Source organism: Plecotus auritus (genome assembly GCF_963455305.1).
Source record: "Plecotus auritus genome assembly, chromosome: 2".
NCBI lineage: Eukaryota > Metazoa > Chordata > Mammalia > Chiroptera > Vespertilionidae > Plecotus > Plecotus auritus.
The window spans coordinates 120994582-121001484 of NC_137771.1; the positions used below are offsets into that span (position 1 = coordinate 120994582).

The following is a 6903-nucleotide window of genomic DNA, read 5'->3' on the forward strand; positions in this document are numbered from 1 at the left end:
ATGAGGGAGCCCTCTGTCCGCTTAATCTCATTCAGATGGAAAATGTTACTCTTGCTCCTCTGACCATGGACATTTTTCTTAGCAAGACACAAAGTAGGAATTTAGGCTGCAATGGAATAATAACGGCAAAAGAAATACAGTAAACCCTCAATTTTTCGGACCTCAATTTAATGTACTTCGGATTTAATGGACAAAATTTCTGGCCCGTATGTCATATATAAAAATTAACACCCTGTTAATTTTAAAATGAGTTTAACCAAGATTTGCCTATAATTAAATTAACAGGTTATTTTTATTATTAATTCACTGTTATTTTTTAAAAATATTTTTATTGATTTCAAAGAGAAAGGGAGAGGGAGAGAGAGAAACATCAATGATGACAGAGAATCATTGATTGGCAGCCACCTGCACGCCCCACACTGGGATCAAGCCTGCAACCAGGGCATGTGTCCTAACTGGGAATTGAACTGAGACCTCCTGGTTTGTAGGTGGATGCTCAACCACTGAACCACTCTGGCTGGCTGGGCTTCCCTGTTATTTTTAACAAATTTTAGAGAATAGGCCGTATGTTGGAAAAAACATTAGATATTTCGCCGACATAAATAAATATTACATATTTACAACTATAGTCTACATATTTAATTCCAGTAGCCACCACTCATAAACAATGTTCAGTGAATGATTATCACGTGGTAACACCGCACAGTGCACGGAATTGGTTCTGTGGTCGCCTGCTATGGCTTTCTGCAGCAGTTTTAACGGTGCTAGGCCACGCCCCCAGGCCAAGCCGAGCCGTGTGCATTTGTTTCCTAGTGCTGAAAGGTGAATGCAAGCATTTACTAGACCTACTCAGTATAATTTTTTTGTTTCCACTGCATTTATTACTAATATAAAAAACGTTAAAAAGAAAAAAATTCATTTTCAGTTCTCCAACGGCTCTCACCCTCTCTCTTGCCCACACAACTCCTGACTATGTCCTCAGGGCCAGTTCAAGACTGAGTCTGCTCTTTGCCGTTTTCACAGAAAACAACCAGCAGCAGCGACGCAGGGATGGAGGTCGGGAGAGGGCGGCAGGACTGTCCAGGTGGAAACTCACAGAATTCAAACGGAAGGCCTGTGGCCTCCAGTGCCGTAGTCTAAGGAACACGGGCTGTAGAGGAAAAAGGGGAGGCTCACCAGAGGCTTAGAGCACATCTCATGGGCCCATCAGACCCAGAAAAAGCCACACCAGAAGCATGGGGAGGCCAAGGTGGCAGTCTGGCGGAAGTTCCCAGTGCTCCTGTGTTGGGGGTGGGGAGAGCCTAGAGGGCACCAAGAGCCTCACTCGTTTTGGCAGAAATACTCTAGTGGGGAAGCCGCAGGAATGCCCCGGCACCGAGGAAGGCTCCGAGGGGATGCGGTTCACCAAGCACAGCGATCACAGGCCACAGCAGTGGGGGCCATGCTACTGATGGCGAAACTACGAAATCCAAGAGCAGGGAGAGTGTCCTTTCAGGAAGTGACTCTGTCCCAGTCATCCAAACTTGACCCCAGGTCAGTCAACCTGGGAGTTCCTCAGAGCAGAGGGCAGTACCGGGGTCTGGGTGGACCCGTGCACAAGAAGCTGCACCAAATACCCCTCCTGCTCAGCAGTCAGTGGCAAAGGAGAAGAGGACCCAGGAGGCAGTTGAGGGAGCAAAGATGGGGTCCTGAAGGCGAGTCTCTGGAGGCTAGATCAGCAGAAAGAGTTCACACCTCACCCCAGTGATGAAACGCAACTCTGAACCCCAAATGGAGGAGGTGGTGGACTGGGGTGGTGTTACTGAGGGAGGGCTGTGGGTGGAACAGCCTCACAGTAGCTGCCACAGGGAAACACATGGCCTAGGTCACAGGGCTCCCGCCAGCTCTGCTGGGAGGGCTCAGTCTCACAGAGGAGGTCCACTGACGCACAGAGGCACAGAGGTCCTCATATCGACAGTGGCCTTTTTTGGCAAAGTGTCAGCAGACTGGGCAGTTAAATTTGTCTTCCATAACCTGGGATTCATCCTTGGGGGGCAGGTATTCTTGACAAGAGACCAGCTTTTGAGCCTCCAAGAATGTCTCTATTCTTTGTGAAAGCCTCCCCTGGGGGGACTACCTTGGTCTGGCCCAGGAAAAGGAGGCTCAGCACTGATCCCCCACCAACGGCAACCATACGTGCGACACCTGGGGCCCAAGCCTCCCCAAATTGGGCCTCTGCCCCGGGTAGGAGGTGGGAGACCCGGCAGTGGTGGAATCATCAGTCCTCTTGATCCTGGGGGATCTCTGGAAGAGAGCCTGTATTCTTTTGTGTCTAGCTCCTTTCGCTCGTTTGTGAGATTCATGCACGTTGTGCGTAGTAGGAGTTCACTAGTTTCATTGCAGTGTAGTATCCCATGGCATGCACACACAGCAACTTATTTATCCATTCTACTGATGGTGGACATGTGTTTCATCACTGGGGTGAGGTATGCACTCTTTCTGCTGATCCAGCCTCCAGAGACTAGTCCCCCATCTTTGCTCCTTCAACTGCCTCCTGAGTCATCCTCCCCCTCACCACTGACTGCTGAGCAGGAGGCGTATTTGGTGCTGTTTCTTGTGCATCTGTTCACCCAGCCCCCGGTACTGTCCTCCATTCCTGAGACTGGAGCAGTTTCCTACCATTCCCTTCTTCTGGCTTCTTGTTTCAAGTCCTCTCATGTCATTCCAATTTGGGCTGACTTGGGGTCACCAGGCTTTCCATTGGCCATGGGGGGAGGTCCCAGAAGGCTAGGTGGTCCTGGGGCGGCGGCTGCCACTGAGTCTGCTTCTTCCATTTTGGCATCGAAGTGGCTGCAGCAGGGCTTCTCTATCCCCTTCCAGGGTGGCAGCGGAAGGGGGCAGGGGGCGGGGGGGGGGGGACAGAAGTGCTGGGTTGACTTTCCTGGAGGCTGTGGGAGCCTTTGTGCCTTTTCTCATGTCACCCTCCCCGCGCCTCTGCCTCCACCCTCACCACGCTCTGGAAGGCCAGGCCCACCTGCTCCTATAAATTTAAAATTATAGTAATACATATAGAAAACTTTTCTGTGAAATTAAACTTTTCATGTATACTTATTTTTATTTTTTAAAAAATATTTATTTTATTGATTTTTTACAGAGAGGAAGGGAGAGGGATAGTTAGAAACATCGATGAGAGAGAAACATCAATCAGCTGCCTCCTGCACACCTCCTACTGGTACATGCCCTTGACCGGAATCGAACCTGGGACCTTTCAGTCCACAGGCTGACGCTCAATCCACTGAGCCAAACCAGTGTCTACATAAGAAAAAACAGGTAAACTAATTAATTTGTTAATTCTTAGCATACAAATGTAAAAAACATACTTTATTATATAACGGACTTTTGGTTTTAATGGACACCCCCTCACCCGAATTAGTCCGTTATATCAAGGTTTTGCTGTAATAAGCTTTCCTTTTAGACAAAGACAAGGCAGTTGTGAATTGTCATTACCAGGTAGGTAACCTGTTTATATTACTCAGTTCACCCAGTTTCACCATTACAATTTACAAAATCTATTTGTCCAGGGTGTACAATGTGTGGAATAATGCTTCTTTGTGAAAAGCCAAGATTCATTTAGAAAGAAGGCCAAGCGCCTTCTGACCATGTCACTGTGCTGTCAAATTGAGCTCTTGAGGCAGAAACCTATCTGAATATGTCGGTTTCCTGTCTAAAATCCCTTAGGCTCCAGAATGAAATTCATCTCTCTGACGATGTGGTTATAGACTGTCCTCTAGTCTCATCTCTGGTAACTTCACTTTGCCCTCGGGGTTCTAATCATACCTACTGACTTTTCTCTTTTTTAAAGCTATATTCACTGAGCCTGCTCTGTACCACAAGTCAAGTACAGTGCAAGGATTGTATATGGGTTACCTCATTTAGCCTTAATGACAACTCTAGGAGGTAGACCCAGAGGGCGTAAGTAACTTGCCTAGGTAACTCCCTATAGCCAGTACTAGTAAGTGCTAGACTAAGAATTGAACCTACGCAGTCTGACCACAGAGCCAATGCCTTGCCTTGCCTCTCCCCTGGAAGTACCATGCTCTGTCTTGGCTTTCCATCTTTGTTTATGCTGTTTCTTTTGCCCTTCATACCTCTGTAACTCCTTTGCTTTGTTTAGAAGTCAGAATGGACATCACCTCCTCTCACATGCACTCACATGGTACCTGTAGTTAATTCTGTCAGAGTTGTCATATGTGTGTGTGTGTGTATGTAATTTTTTATAGTCTCCCTCCTTACCAGGCTAACAGCTTTTTTTTTTTTTTTTTTTTTTTTTTAGCTAGGAACTACATCTTTTATCTCCATATCCCTACTCTGAGCTCCTAGAACTTAGGAAGTCCTAAGTATATAAGACAGTCAGTACAGTTTTTTCATTTAGGCAGTGAATGTGTGATGTGTACCTTTTCCTCACCTGACAGTCTGGATCCAGCATTCAGGGCTGGGAGAGAGCAACAGGGGGAAGGGCCCAGGCTCCTTCTGTCTCTTTGTTCCTCCATCCTGGGAGTGCTGCTCTTGTCCACCACATTCAAACATTCAGTGGGAAGGGAGAAAGGAATAAGGGGAGCACTCACTCTTTCCCTTTAAGGACCCATCTTGGTATTTACACTACTCACCTCTGCTCACATACTGTTGGTCAGAACTGAGTGATGTGGCTACACCTTGTTATAAGAGAGCCTGGGAAATGCATTCTGGGAGGCCATGTGCCCAGATAAAAACTATTAGCATTACTCTTTCTATATATAAAAGCCTAAGTGACTGTCACAACCGAAACAACTGAACGGACAACCGAACAGGCTGCGTGGGGTGACCAGGCCAGCAGGGGGGTTACTGAGGGGCAACCAAACGACCAAACAGCAGGCTTCGTGGTGCAACTAGGCCAGAAAGGGGGACAGATGGAGGTGACAAGGCCGGCGGGGAAGGAGGGCAGTGAGGGGTGACCAGGCCAGCACAGGGGGTCAGTGAGGGGCAACCAGGCTGGCGGGGGGGGGGGGGGGCAGTTGGTGATGACCAGGCTGGGTGATGACCAGGCTGGCGGGGGGGGGGCAGTAAAGGGGCGACCAGGCTGGAAGGGGAGGCAGTTAGGGGCAACCAGGTTGGCAGGGGGGGCAGTGAGGGGCAACCAGGCTGGTGTGGGGGGAAGTTGGGGGTGACAAGGCCAGCGGGGGGGGGGGGGAAGTTAGGGGTGATAAGGCAGGCAGGCAGGTGAGCAGTTAGGGGCCAGTGGTCCGGGATTGTGAGAGGATGTCTGACTGCCTGTTTAGGCCCGATCCCCAGGTGAGTAGGATTGGGCCTAAACCGGCAGTCGGACATCCCCCGAGGGGTCCTGGATTGGAGAGGGTGCAGGCTGGACTGAGGGGACCCCCCTCCCCCCCGTGCACGAATTTTGTGCATCGGGCTTCTAGTATTACTATATAAGAAGAAAAATGAATATTTGGGCATAACTATCAATTTTTGCCATAGTGAACAAGAATTTAAAAATCACTATAGAGTCTATCTTGGGTATATGTTTGTGCTGTGTTAAATCAGCATGTTGAAAGTAATTTACTTGGTAGACTCTAAGAACTTTTTAGCTGGAATAACTTGTCAGTGTTTGCATTATTAAGTGAATCAGTATAGTGGAAGGATGGAGGAGTGGCTTGTCAGAGAAGGTTTCATAAGGGAGGAGGGTCTGATCTGATTTCTGAAGCATCAGTAGGAGTTAGCCAGGTGAAGGTGAGCCCATGGCTCCAGGTTCTGAGGCTGCAATGGTGACCAGATACACATGGGCCACCATCAATTCCATGCCAGCGCCACCTGACAGCACCCAGCTACACGCCTGTGCTCAGAACTCTTGCATTCAGTTCTGGGGCTTCCCTGGTGATGGTGAGAGTGAGAGGTTGTGGGACCCCATTCAGTGCACACAAATACACCTTATGCCTGAGATAAGAGCTGATGGATTCGTTTATAGCCCTTTCTCTCCAGGCTGAATGACCTTGAGGTGTGTTTTCAGTGGCTTCTCAGAGGAGTGGTCTGAAGTCCAGCAGTCAGGCACACGCATGTGCTGCACTCCCATGTGTCGACCTTTTCCCCTGTTTCACTCCCTGTCCCTCACTTCTGCCCATGGTGTTGCTGTCCCTAATAAAGGACAAATGCCCAGGCCTTCACCTTTCAGACTGCTTTCCAGAGATTACCTTGTTTCCTCAAATACCACTTCCCATTCCATCAGCAACAAAATTCATTCTCTTCTCTGTCATCTCTGTGAAGTGAGTGAGAGGCACAATACTCGTCCACAGGAATACTCTCATTCCCCACCCCTCCCTTTCCCTGGAGGATTTTAACTTTTGTAAAGACTTACAGGCACAGGACTTTTTCAGAAAGCCATTCAACCACATATTTCAATTTAGATCACATTGATCCCATGTTAGCATGCGGAGAGGGAGTTATTAAGTCTGCTCTTGAGTGGTTCTTGCCCTTGCCCTGCCACAGAGGAGCTTGTCATCCACACGGGGGTGGGGCAGACAGGCAGGTGGAGCTGGGGCATCAAGGAGTTGGAGTCAAGTTAATGTTAGAAGAAAAGTCCTCCCCCACCTCACCTCATACCCACAAAAAAATTCCCCCTCAGACACTCAGCAAGGAAAATAGGACAGTCTCACCTTGACTGTGGAGTCCCTACTTTAAATAATAGAGGAGATTTTATCTACTACCTGTTGGCCAATCTTGTTTTTGCCTCTTTTTTTTCTTAAATTAGAAGAACATGGCATTAAAAACATTTAAGAAAAAGATAAAAGATCATCCACAATCCCACTCACTTAATATAGTGCCAGAGACTTGTTGGGAGCAGCTGAGGTTGGTGACCTTCACGGTGTTGTGGGTGTCCAGGAATCTGTGATC

At 48.3% G+C, this 6903-nt stretch overlaps 1 pseudogene across 1 annotated transcript; it reads right to left on the reverse strand.

Moving 5' to 3' along the window:
• Positions 1-1860: 1860 nt before the first annotated feature.
• Positions 1861-2747, reverse strand: LOC308241194 (proline-rich protein 3-like; annotated as a pseudogene). Its single transcript has 2 exons — positions 2719-2747; positions 1861-2295 (listed from the first exon to the last, which is right to left on the reverse strand). The product of its transcript is annotated as a proline-rich protein 3-like (transcript).
• Between the last annotated feature and the right edge of the window lie 4156 nt (positions 2748-6903).